This window comes from Pan troglodytes, chromosome 11 (genome assembly GCF_028858775.2).
Source record: "Pan troglodytes isolate AG18354 chromosome 11, NHGRI_mPanTro3-v2.0_pri, whole genome shotgun sequence".
In the NCBI taxonomy this organism is placed as follows: domain Eukaryota; kingdom Metazoa; phylum Chordata; class Mammalia; order Primates; family Hominidae; genus Pan; species Pan troglodytes.
The window spans coordinates 38,028,467-38,042,595 of record NC_072409.2 but is presented as its reverse complement, the minus strand read 5'-3'; the positions used below and the strand labels follow the sequence as shown (position 1 = coordinate 38,042,595).

Sequence of the window (14,129 nt, the reverse complement as noted above, 5' to 3'; positions counted from 1 at the left end):
TGGCTAACACAGTGAAACCCTGTCTCTACTAAAAATACAAAAAATTAGCCAGGCATGGTGGCGGGTGCCTGTAGTCCCAGCTACTCGGGAGGCTGAGGCAGGAGAATAGCATGAACCCAGAAGGCAGAGCTTGCAGCGAGCCGAGATTGCGCCACTGCACTCCAGCCTGGGCGACAGAATGAGACTCCGTCTCAAAAAAAAAAAAAAAGAATTGCAATTATTTAGAATTATTTACAATATAACTTGTAACCTGAAGTTCCTTTTCAGGTTATAAGTCCTAAATTTGGATTTGGAAAATATAGCAATCATGCCCTTGGTCTAGAGAAAATACTCATCTATGCATCTAAGTCTTCGCTGCCAAGGCCTGTAAGACTCAGGATATAGGGCAAATCTTCCCTAAGTCATTGGCACTGACCCCAGAGGTGTCACATCTAGAGCCTTAAGCAAGTTCTTCATCCAGAGATTAGAGATGATCATGTCAAGGAGGAAATATAATTTATCCTCAACATCATAAGTTTGCAATTGGACAGATTATCAAGAGAAAACAAGCAAGTTTATTAACACCTGCAGTGTACATCACGCAGGGGAAACATAATCAGAAGGTGACTCAAAGCAGTGGTTTAGAATTCTGGCATATATATGTTTTAATAAAAAAAAAAAATTCAAGAGAAGTGACAAGACAAAGGAAATCAGGTTTAGGCTTCCAAAGGCAGGAAACTATGGGGAGGTAAATATATGGGGAAATGAATGGTAGGTAATGGGTCATTATTAAGTTTGTTTGAAGATTCCTTTGGTGCTATCTCTAAGCTGATATGAGTTATTTCCAGTGAAGGAGAATGTATATCCTGTTTTTAGGTAGAAAAGCTGGGAGGATAGAAAGAGCTCTTCCTCTGTTTGCTTAATTGCCTTTAGCTCAAAAATATTGGTGTCAAAGAGGCATGTTTTGGGGTCACATATTCTAGTTTCTTTCCGTTTTTATTTAGTTCAGTCCTCTAGAATTTTTCTTCTAAGTAACTTAAGTCCAAGAAGAGAAATGCAGAGACATTCTGGATTTGCTTAGAGTCACCTGGATAAACTTATTTATTCTTTCCTCAATGTACATTTATGAAACGCCCACTTTTCAATAACATTTAATAATTTAATGACATAATAAATATATATAGTAAAATATATATATTATGTATATAGTATAAATATATTTATATATGAAATATATATGTACTATATATTATATACTATCTATAGCATAGATATATTTATATATTTAGTATATAAATATATCTATGCTATAGATAGTATATAATATATAGCATATATTATATATTTTCAAGTTTAGTAAATATAGGCTGGGCGCAGTGGCTCACGCCTATAATCCCAGGACTTTGGGAAGCTGGGGTGGGCAGATCACCTGAGGTGGGGAGTTTGAGACCAGCCTGACCAACAGGAGAAACCCCATCTCTACTAAAAATAACAAAATTAGCCAGGTGTGGTGGCACATGCCTGTAATCCCAGCCACTTGGGAGGCTGAGGCAGGAGAATTGCTTGAACCCGGGAGGCGGAGGTTGTGGTGAGCCAAGATTGTGCCACTGCACTCTAGCCTGGGCAACGAGAGCAAAAAACTCCATCTCAAAAAAAAAAAACCAGTTTAGTAAAAATATAGTATATAGTAAATTATATAGTATATAATTTAGTATATATATTACTATATAGTATATAGTAAATTATATAGTATATAATTTAGTATATATCTACCATATATATATACACATAAACATACTTATACACACATTCACACACTCACAAGTACATGCACATTTATATCAGTTGTGATCTGAAGCCAGAAAAAAAAATTCAAACTTTTTTTTTCTCTTTCTATACCCCTTACTCTTTTGTATGAAATATGATTACAAGGGCTAATAGTTACAGAATAAGTAAGCTAACTTTTCTGTAGTAAATAGTTCACAGATACTTCCTTTATATAGTAGCTATTTTCTTTTTAGCAGTGCTATGGTTTGAATGTCCCCTCCAAAACTCATGTCGAAACTTAATCCCCAATGTGGCATTATTGAGAGGTGGGCCCTTTAAGAGGTGACTGGATCATGAAGGCTCTACCCTCATGAATGGATGAATTCATTCATAGATAAATGAATTTGAAACTGCCTTTGCAAAAATTATAACAGTGAGAAAATTATGATAGTAAAAGAGATCTGATCTAACCAATCCCCATCTTCTCTTTAGCTTCCAAACTGCCCTCAATTATTCCTGGGCTTGGGCCAAGCTAACTTTGGGAGACAGTTTATAGTTTCAGTGATAATAACTATTCCCCAAAACCAAACTGCCTTTGTGAAACTAATGAAAGACCACCAGGTTAGGAGGATGAGAGGAGCCTGAATTCTGCTAAGTTGTAGATGTAAAAAATTAACAGCCATTATTCAGGAGGTCACAAGGTTTGCAACTTCCCCAATTACTCCTGCAGATAACATCACTATTGTAGAACCTAAGACTGCCCTTTGGAGGTATCTTTTCAGGTTTTTGCATTTCTGGTCAATGGCTCCACCCAGACCCAGCAATGGTCCTGTGGCCTCACCCAGAAGAAGATTCCACATACACAAGGACCATTTTCCACAACCCAGTGATTGCATCCTCAACCAGTCAGCAGTACCCATTCCCTGGCCCACCAAACTATTCTTGAAAAACCCTAGCCTCTGAATTTTGGGGGAGGCTGATTGGAGTGATAATAAACTCTGGTCCCCATTCAGCCAGTTTTATGTCAATTAAACTTTTTCTCTATTGCAATTCCCGTGTCTTGATAAGTCAGCTCTTTCTGGGCAGTGGGCAAAATGAACCCATTGGGTGGTTACAGATTAATGAGTTAATAGATTAATAGGCTTTATAAGAAGAAGAAGAGAGACCTGGGCTAGCATGTTAACACACTCAGCGCCCTCCCCATATAATACCTTGCTTTGCCTCAGGACTCTTCAGAGAGTCTCCCAGCAAGAAGGCTTTCACCAGATGTTTCCCTTCCTGCTTCGACTTCCAAGGCTCCAGACCAGTAAGAAATACATTTCATTTCTTATAGATTACCCGCTTTCAGGTATTTTGTTATAAGTAATAGAAAATGGACTAAGGCAAGCAGTAAACCAGTTGTTTGAAGTTGAGAGAAGACCTAAGAGTACTGTTACCGTACCCTGTGCAAGAGCTGTTCTTCAATTATCCTTTCTCCTTTGGAATCATCCATGACCCAGGTTGGAAATATACACCTAAGCATCCAAAGCTCTGAAAAATAACCAGGAAATTTAGGAAGAGCAAAGGGCACAAGTGCCAAATTAATAAAATTATCTATTTAGGGCAATTATTTTCATTTGTTCAGTAGGGTGAAGTAACTAGATTATGTAATATATATATACTATAGTTACAATATATATTATAACTATCTCTGTAAGTAAAAGCTCTACCTGAAGAGGTAATGTGTAATGAATGAAAGTGTCTCAGAGGTGTTTGAACCAGAGCAACTCCATCTTAATTAGCAGCAGGGTAAAATGAGGCTAAAACCTACTGGGCTCTATTCCCAGACAGTTAAGGCATTCTAAGTCACAGGATGAGATGGGAGGTCAGCACAAAATACAGGTCATAAAGACCTTGCTGATAAAACAGTTGCAGTAAAGAAGCTAGCCCAAACCCACCAAAACCAAGATGGTGATGAGAGTGACCTCTGGTCGTCCTCACTGCTATACTCCCACCAGCGCCATGACAGTTTATAAATGCCATGGCAATGTCAGGAAGTTACCCTATATGGTCTAAACAGGGGAGGCATGAATAACTGACCCCTTGTTTCACATATCATCAAGAAAAACTATTAAAATCGGCAATCAGCAGCTCTCGGGGCTGCTCTGTCTCTGCAGTAACCATTCTTTTATTCCTTTACTTTTGTAATAAACTTGCTTTCACTTTACTGTATGGACTTGCCATGAATTCTTTCTTGCATGAAATCCAAGAACCCTCTGGTGGGGTCTGGATTGGTACCCCTTTCCTGTAACAAAAGCAGTACTGGAGGAAGGCTACCAGATAAAATTCCCTGCATCACAATTTGAAAGTTGTGTGATCTTGGGCAAATTATTTCTTATTTCTGTACTTTCATTTTCTCATCTATAAAATTTGGGTGACACTAATGCCTATTTTATTGAGTCCTGGTGAGGATGACATGGGAGAGAAAAAGAGAGAGAATTATTAGGCACAGCCTCTGTCATGTAATATGACACCAAATTGTAGCGAGGAGGAAGAGTAACAGGAACTCTGATAGTCTTATATTTTGCTTACGTTTTATAGTTATGACTATAAAATGGTATGTACACTTTTGAAAGCTGTTCTTCAGTTTCTAATCAAGTTCAGCTTACACTTACCATATGATCCAGCAATCCACTACTAGGCATTTACCCAAGATAAATAAAAAATTAAATTTACAAGTTCTGTTCAGAAGTGTTCATAGCATCTTTGTTCATAACCAGAAACAACCCAAATGTTCATCAACAGGAAAACTAATCAACCAATCGTGGTATGTTCACACAATGGAATACTACTCAGCAATATAAAAGAATGAACAACTGAAACACACAACAATGTGGAAAAATATCACAGACATGATTTTGATCAAAAGAAGCCACATACTAAAGAATACATACTTTATTTTTCCATTTATGTGAATTTAACAAATAGGCAAAATTAATTTTTTTTTTTTTTGAGACAGAATCTCACACTGTTGCCTGGGCTGGAGTGCAGTGGCGTGATCTCGGCTCATGGCTACCTCTGCCTCCTGGGTTCAAGTGATTCTCCTGCCTCAGCCTCCCGAGTAGCTGGGACTACAGGCATGCATCACCACACCCGGCTACTTTTTTGTATTTATAATAGAGATGGGGTTTCACTGTGTTGGCCAGGCTGGTCTCAAACTCCTGACCTCAGGTGATCCACCCGCCTCGGCCTCCCAAAGTGCTGGGATTACAGGCATGAGCCACCGCGCCCGGCCCATCTCATTTATGTTTAAATTTACTTATTTAGTGTTTATTGATCATTTAGTTTATGCCAACAGTTTTTACATATACTTTGCTACATGTACTTTCATATATTCTTATAATGATTCTATGATTTAGGCATTATTATTATACAGCAATATATGATACATGGCTAAGAGAGGTTAAGTAACTTAATCAAGGCCACACAACTAGTAAGTGATATTGCTGGGTTTGGGGTCTTTTCACTTACAATGCTATCTTGTCTTCCTTACTGCAGACTGAGTTTGCAAATCAATCTCATAACTAGAACAAATCATGTTAATTGGAATTTATTATTATTATGTACTTAAGCAAACTTTTTAACATAGTTTCAGACTTGTGACCTACACAACTGTGAGAGAATAAATGGGTATTGCTTTAAGCCACTATGTTTGTGATATCTTGTTACACCAGCAATAGGGAAATAATACAGATATCTTGCTCTTTTCCAAACCAGGCACCAGCCACTGCCAAAGCATTTTCCACGAAGGATGCTATGGGCACCCCAAAATATGTAATACTATACGATGCCCACATTAGATGTTAAATATGCTTTTCAAAAATAAAATTACTGTTTTACTGAGGGATATATTGGTGACTAGGAGTAGAAAGCCATTCAAGCAACTGAAGCTACAGGGAGTTTGTTTTGAGGATAAAGAGGGAAATCTCATGGACCACCAAGCACAGATAATGAACTTAGCCACTACATGAAAGAAAAGGGATCAGATAGCATTTACAGAAAAGGTTTCCCACACAGCTTCAAGCAGGAGCTGAATGAGAATAAATATAAAAATAGATAATACCAACAAACTAGTTTAAATGCTCCATTTCCCCCCACACACTGCACATTCATGGGTTATTTGATAACATCTTCTAAACTTCTGGTTATGTAAAAGCTATGCAATTTAGGATTTTAAAGAAATATCTAGGGTGGCCACACTTGGGGGGAACAGGGAGGAGGGGTACAGAGTAGTACTTTTTTTTTTTTTTTTTTTTTTTTTTTTGAGATGAAGTCTCGCTCTGTCTCCCGGCTGGAGTGCAGTGGTGTGATCTTAGCTCACAGCAACCTCTGCCTCCCGGGTTCAAGTGATGCTGCTACCTCAGCCTCCTGAGTAGCTGGGATTACAGGTGCGTGCCACCACATGCAGCTGATTTTTAATTTTTAGTAGAGATGGGGTTTTTCCATGTTGGCCAGGCTGGTCTCGAACTCCTAACCTCAGGTGATCCACCCGCCTCTGCTTCCCAAATTGCTGGGATTACAGGCGTGAGCCACCGTGCCCGGTCCAGAGTAGTACTGTGAATGAAAGGAAAATTCACAGGTCTTTATGATGGCTTGGGTATAGGGGTGAGAGACAATGAGGAATTACATATGATTCCCAGAATTCCAGCTCCTCTATAAGCTTCAAGTGGACAAATGCAGAATCTTTCTTTTTGTTTCCATTGTATCTACAGTGTTCAGCACACAGTAGATGCTCAATAATTGTTTGTTGTTCAGTTATAGAAACCACTGAATTTTGTTCTTTTTTTAACAGGGAAATGACATGATCAGGTAGCTAGTTTTTCAGCAGTGTGGAGGATGAATAAGGCCCAGAGAGGATGGCAGAGACTGAGAGATGTCTATCCAAATGCAGCCTCCTTTCCTTCCTGAGCATATAGCTAGCTGACATTTCCCAGCGTCCTCTTAAGTTGGGTGTGGCCATGTGAGCATGTTCTAGCCAACGGAATGTAAGATGGAAGTGATGGAAGTGATGCACACCACTTCCACACCAGCACCTTAAGACCAGGCTGACCCTTTTCCTGTTTTCCCTTTCCACCAGCTGAATTTTGGCAATGGTGACCCTGCCTCAATCATGCAAATGAGACGAATGCCCTTGCAAATGACAAAGGCCTAAGATGGAAGGAGTTTGGATCTGTGAATCATTACATGGAGAAAAGCCACCTGCTGACCTAGAAACTTACTCTGGATGAGATGAGAAATGAATTTATTGTTCTTTAAGATGCTGACTTTTGGAGGTTTATTTTTTCTATCAACATAGCCACCGTTATTAACATGGGGTGGGAGTCAGAGAGTGACACTAGAAACAGGACTATTTTAATAAACCAGGTAAGAGATGATGAATACTGGCCAGGCACAGTGGCTCACGCCTGTAATCCCAGCACTTTGGAAGGCTGAGGTGGGTGGATCACCTGAGGTCAGGAGTTCGAGACCAGCCTGACCAATATGATGAAACCCGTCTCTACTAAAAATATAAAAGATTAGTTGGGCATGGTTGTGTGTGCCTGTAGTCCCACTACTTGGGAGGCTGAGGCAGGAGAATCACTTGAACCCAGGAGGTGGAGGTTGCAGTGAGCCAAGATCACGCCATTGCATTCCAGCCTGGGTGACAGAGTGAGACTCCGTCTCAAAAAAAAGAAAGATGATGAAAACCTGTGATGGGATTGGTGGGGGTAGGAGAAGAAAAGATATGAACAAATTTATAAAATACACTCAACATGACTACTTTACCTTCAAATTTCTTAAAATCTTGACACTTCTGTAGCTTACTACAAGATTTTCTGCAAGGAGACTTTATTCCCACCGGTTAACTAAAACTTCTCTTTCCAAATTTATTAGAGGCCTAAAACCAGCAAATCCAATCTGGCCTTTTCTTGGTCTTTATAGTTGTCTCCTCTCTATAGCATACGACACTGTTGATCACCCCACCCACCCTGTAGCTTTTTACATGCTGGCTCTAATACCTTCCATTCTTTCTGTGTTGTTGTTTTTTTCCATCAGCTTATTCTTATTCCATGCCCTTCTAAACATAGGGGCTCCTCAAGGTCCTGTCCTTAAATGCATTCTCCTTTTTTTATCTAGACACTTTCACTCTCATGGCTTCAACTAGGCAGAATGTGACTGACCAACAGTGTGGCTCATCCTTGTGAAGGAGAACAGATGCCAATTAACTTGACATGACCATATCCAACCCAGGAAGTGGGTGGGAGGTAGGAAGGCAAATGAGCATCTCTCTCTTCCTATTTCAGACATGAATAGGTTATTTCCTCTGATGGAAAAAAACATGCAGAACTTTCTGTAAGTGAAGGAGTGGACTTTGGAGAACAAGCAGGATTGTCCAATAAATGACCTGAGAACACTTTTTGTGTTGCCTGCCTATGAACAGTTGGTTCCCTGTCCGCCAGGTGGAAGGGGATATGCCTGAACTCAGCTTCCCAAGAGACCTGGTGGTTGAACTGCTAATGTTTTCCTGAATCTGCATGAACAGGTGGTGTCTAGCCTCACACTTTCAAATGCTAAAGCCTGAATGGTTTACCTCCAGTAAACCTCCAGTAGGAAACAACCTACTTGACTCTAGACTTCTTTTACCCACTGCTGTCACTCACCAATCAGAACCTGTCAGCTCCTCAAAACTTTATTAGTGCCTATGAATTTTCTTTCAAAGTAATACATAACATTTCTCCTTTTTTAAAACCTCCAACCTTCCCTTTGTTCTTCATACATACCCAAAACCACCATGCCGGTATTTATGCCCTGAATTGCAATTCTTGTGTCCCAAATAAAACATTTTAAAATTAGTCTCTCTATTTTATTTGACTTTGGCAATCTTATGCAATTTATTGAATACTGTGCTGAAAGTTTTCTGAGCACGTTTAACGTAGGCTAGGTTAAGCTATAATGTTTGGTATGTTAGGTATATTAAACATATTTTCAACTTATGATGTTTTCAATTTACAATTAGTTTATTGGGATGTAACTCCATCATAAGTCAAGGAGCATCTGTAGTTTGAAATAGTAAGATTACATTATGAAGAAAGGTTTAAATCCCTGATCTGCCTGCAATTTGTCTGAGGCTTGGTTGAGACAATTGCCTGTACCTATTACACCATAGTTCACTTTCCCATCCTTCCTAGGCGTTAAATTGTGTTCCCTTCAGCCTACATCATCCAGGAGAGTTGGGAGACTGGGTGGTAATCATATGTGTGATCAATGCTTCTGAAATTTTGTTTCTTTAGAGAAACCAAAAATATATCACATTTAATAAGAGAAAGTCAATATATTAATATAGAGGAGAGAAGAGGAAGGAAATTGACATTTGCCAAGAGCTTACTTTGTGCCAAACTGTGTGAGAGTCTACTTTAATATCAAGGGTTGTTTGTTACATAATGCTTAACCTTTCTATTATAATGCTTGTTTCCTTGTTTGGTATAGGAAAATATATCTATTTATTATATGTTTATTAAGTGAAATTAAATTTGCTCATCAATTTTATGATATTTAGCTACTTACAACTTTACAGATATTGTTATAACTAACACAACCAATATATGAGACCATTTAGACTATCTTTCGTTAAGGTAGAATGTACTTATATTCCTTTTAAAGTCAATTATGGTACATGTGAAAATAATAATGATTATAGCAGAAATGCATATTGAAACAGAATCTCACTCTATTGCCCAGGCTGGAGTACAGTGGCATGATCATAGCTCACTGCAACTTATACCTCCTGGGCTCAAGCAATCCTCTTACCTCAGCCTCCTGAGTAGCTGGGACTATAGGTACGTGCCACCGTGCCTGGGTAAGTTTTTTATTTTTTATGTGTACAGATAGGGTTTTGCTATGTTGCCAAGGCTGGTGTCAAAACTCCTGGGCTCAAGTGATCCCCCACCTTGGCCTCCCAAAGTGCTGGTATTACAGGCATGAGTCACCACGCCCTGCCCCCAAAATATTTTTAAAATACGTTATACAACTAGATTTTTCTGTGACTGTTTTTCTGAACCCACACTGACCCCTAGCACAATATATTTATCTATTAACTTTTTTAAGTTGTATATATTTAAGGTGTATCATGTAATTTTGAAACATACATACATAGTGAAATGAATACTACAATCAAGCAAATTAACATATTCATCATCTCACATGGTTACCTTTTATGTGTATGGTTCTATAAACTCTTACTTGAAATTTGTGTAATTATTTCATCACAGGATTCTTGTAGAAAGTTAATGAGTAGGAGGCCAGGCGTGGTGGCTCATGTCTGTAATCCCAGCGCATTGGGAGGCCAAGATGGACAAATCACCTGAGGTCAGGAGTTTGAGACCAGTCTGGCCAACATGGCAAAACCCCATCTCTAACCAAAAAAAAGAAAAAAAACTACAAAAATTAGCCAGGCGTCTTGGTGCGCACCTGTAGTCCCAGCTACTGGGGAAGCTAAGGTGGGAGGATTGCTTGAGCCTGGGAGGCAGAGGCTGCAGTGAGCTTAGATCGCGCCACTGCACTCCAGCCTGGGCGACAAAGTGAGACTCTGTCTCAAAGAAAAAAAGAAATAAAGAAAGTTAATGAGTAGGAATATTGCCTTCCTATGGAATTTGTGTGCCAATTAGGTATCATCTAGGGTAGGCTAATGCAAATGTAGCCTATTTTTTGTTACAATTAAATATTCACCATAATGGATTTTTTTTTTTTTTGAGACGGAGTCTTGCTCTGTCGCCAAGACTGGAGTGCAGTGGCACCATCTCGGCTCACTGCAAGCTCCACCTCCCGGGTTCACGCCATTCTCCTGCCTCAGCCTCCCGAGTAGCTGGGACTACAGGCGCCCGCCACCACACCCGGCTAATTTTTTTGTATTTTTAGTAGAGACGGGGTTTCACTGTGTTAGCCAGGATGGTCTCGATCTCCTGACCTTGTGATCCACCCGCCTTGGCCTCCCAAAGTGCTGGGATTACAGACGTGAGCCACCGCGCCTGGCCCATAATGAAATTTTAAACATAGCTTGAAAACAATCACTGCTAAATGCAAACCATTCATCCAGTACCTCAGTATCTTCTACCTCAGACTAATAACAGCCACATTAGCACATGTCTAAGACAGCAGCAGTCCAAATTCTTTCTGGTTTCTCTTGGGAACCATAAAATTTAATTTTTCATGTAGAAACCCCGTTAACCTAACTTTGTTACCATTATTTCAAGTAGCTTGCACACTGTGCAAACATGTCCACAAAATAGTGTATATCTATCCTTAAATTACATGCTTTTGCTATTCACAAAGCAATCATACCAATACCAGATATGAAAGCATTTAAAAAATACTTTTTGATGAGTAGATGTTGTTCAACTGGCATCAAAAATAGTGAAATAAGTAAATCAACATTGGAAATGACTTTCAAAGGTGAAAAAGAACTTCCATTAAAAAGTTATCTCTCCCTCCCCCTCCCCATCCCCCTCCCCCTCCCTCTCCCTCCAGTCTCCCTCTCTTGCCAAGCCTGGACTGTACTGCCATGATCTCAGCTCGCTGCAACCTCCCTGCCTCAGGTTCTGGTGATTCTCCTGCCTCGGCCTGACATTCCAGGCATGCGCCGCCACTCCTGACTGGTTTTTGTATTTTTGGTGGAGACGGGGTTTCACCGTGTTGACCGGGCTGATCTCCAGCTCCTGGCCTCAGGTGATCTGCCCACCTCGGCCTCCCGAGGTGCTGGGATTGCAGACGGAGTCTCGCTCACTCAATGCTCAATGTTGCCCAGGCTGGAGTGCAGTGGCGTGATCTCGGCTTGCTACAACCTCCACCTCCCAGCCGCCTGCCTTGGCCTCCCAAAGTGCTAAGATTACAGCCTCTGCCCACCCGCCACCCCGTCTAGGAAGTGAGCAGCGTCTCTGCCTGGCCGCCCATCATCTAGGATGTGAGGAGCACCTTTGCCCGGCCGCCCCATCTGGGAAGTGAGGAGCGCCTCTGCCCGGCCACCCCGTCTGGGAGGTGAGGAGCATCTCTGCCCGGCCACCCTGTATGGGAGGTGAGGAGCGCCTCTGCCCGGCTGCCCAGTATGGGAAGTGAGGAGCGCCCCTGCCCACCCGCCCATCGTCTGGGAAGTGAGGAGCACCTCTGCCCGGCCGCCCCGTCTGGGATGTGAGGAGCGCCTCTTCCCGGCTGCCACGCCATCTGGGAAGTGAGGAATGCCTCTGCCCGGCTGCCCCATCTGGGAAGTGAGGAGCGCCTCTGCCCGGCCGCCACCGCATCTGGGAAGTGGGGAGTGCCTCTGCCCGGCCGCCCCATCTGGGATGTGAGGAGCGCCTCTGCCTGGCCTCCCCATCTGGGAGGTGGGGAGCGCCTCTGCCCGGCCGCCCCGTCTGGGAGGTGAGGAGCATCTCTGCCCGGCTGCTCATCATCTGGGATGTGAGGAACACCTCTGCCCAGCTGCCCCGTCTGGGAAGTGAGGAGCACCTCTGCCCAGCCGCCCTTCGTCTGGGAGGTGAGGAGCGTCTCTGCCCGGCCGCCCATTGTCTGGGATGTGAGGAGCACCTCTGCCCGGCTGCCCCATCTGGGAAGTGAGGAGTGCCTCTGCCTGGCCGCCCCATCTGGGAGGTGTACCCAACAGCTCCGAAGAGACAGCGACCATCGAGAACGGGCCATGATGACGATGGTGGTTTTGTTGAAAAATAAAGGGGGAAATGTGGGGAAAAGAAAGAGAGATCAGATTGTTACTGTGTCTGTGTAGAAAGAAGTAGACATAGGAGACTCCATTTTGTTCTGTACTAAGAAAAATTCTTCTGCCTTGGGATGCTGTTAATCTATAACCTTACCCCCAACCCCGTGCTCTCTGAAACATGTGCTGTGTCAACTCAGGGTTAAATGGATTAAGGGTGGTGCAAGATGTGCTTTGTTAAACAGATGCTTGAAGGCAGCATGCTCCTTAAGAGTCATCACCACTCCCTAATCTCAAGTACCCAGGGACACAAACACTGCAGAAGGCCGCAGGGACCTCTGCCTAGGAAAACCAGAGACCTTTGTTCACGTGTTTATCTGCTGACCTTCTCTCCACTATTATCCTATGACCCTGCCACATCCCCCTTGCCGAGAAACACCCAAGAATGATCAATAAATACTAAAAAAAAAAAAAAGTTATTTCTTCTAATCAATATTTCCAAGAGTTTCAACCTCTAATTTTAAATCTCTCAGTTTGATTTCCTCTTTTACTGTCTTCCCTAAGGTGATTAGCATTTGTAATTGCCAGAAGGAATTAAGTCCCCCAAACCGTAACCTGATGAATCACGGATAATCAGGTCAATCACCAGCCTTATTAAATATTCACTTAAAAGTTTAAGTAGTTGTATTTCATCACCTAAAACTTATAATTCTACAGTACAAAGGACTTTTTCTTAAATTAACATGAATAACCAGTTATGTGATGATAAATAAACTTTTTAAGTAAGGAATAATCACTCATTGGCCAAGACTCTACTATTGTGAAATCATTAAATGAAAATGATAAAAGCTTACAGTCATCAAATAATTAACATGTACCAAGCACTGTTCTACCTTTACATGAATCAACTTATTTCATTCTTATAAAAATTCTATAGTGAACCTTTATACTACTATTGTAGTTTTATGGACCTAGAAATTGAGATTAAGTAACTTGTTCAAGGTCATATAGTTTGTAAATGGAGGAGCCAGAATTCCAACCCAGGCCATTTAACTTTGAGCCTGTGGCCTGGGATGGAATTCTGTTCTTAACCACTACAGTGTAGTGCCTTGGAAATGTCACATCCACAGTTGTTTTGAAATTGAGTTACTGAGGAATTTACCACCTTGTGTTTGGCACCAAAAATATGCCTGAAATGTTAAGAAAATAGAAAGGTTTGTTTCAACAGCAAAATTATGCTGAAATTATCCTTCACTACACCTCCTCCTGCACACCTCTATCTCCTGCCTGAAGCAAGTATCCCGTCTCCATCAGCACTCTTGCTCACTGAGCCCAGGCTGGGTCTCAGAATCCTTCTCAGCACAACATATAATAGTCAACAGTTGGCATGCAAGAGGAAGTCTGCACACTATGTCTAGCAGTACACTAAAATGTGCAGTTTCGTATAGCATATATGAAGGTGTCAGTCTTTTCCCTTTCTTTTTGTAATGTCTCTTAGGGAGACATTGCAAGTTGGGAAGAGTTACTTTTACTTCCCTTACTGACAATCCCATTTCACAATGTAAAGGTTTAGGTCAAATTCTGTAGAAGTACCGCCTGAGACAGGAAATAGCATGCATGTGGTTTATTGAGGAAATGCTTTCAGGAGACAGGGAGTAAGGAAAAC

The 14,129-nt window shown here is 41.4% G+C and overlaps 1 protein-coding gene across 3 annotated transcripts in view; it reads left to right on the top strand.

The window, feature by feature from the left end:
• LOC134807728 (major facilitator superfamily domain-containing 14C-like) overlaps positions 1-12,938 on the top strand; it is a 132,489-nt gene extending 119,551 nt beyond the window's left edge. Inside the window, exons 3-6 of one of the 3 annotated variants that reach the window (XR_010148892.1) lie at positions 6,863-7,149; positions 7,903-8,030; positions 9,505-9,602; positions 11,290-12,938. The gene's annotated coding sequence lies outside the window, so the exon portion shown is untranslated. The remainder of the gene's footprint in view (positions 1-6,862; positions 7,150-7,902; positions 8,031-9,504; positions 9,603-11,289) is intronic. The other 2 variants (XR_010148891.1, XR_010148888.1) reach the window with 2 other exon arrangements.
• Positions 12,939-14,129: the final 1,191 nt, after the last annotated feature.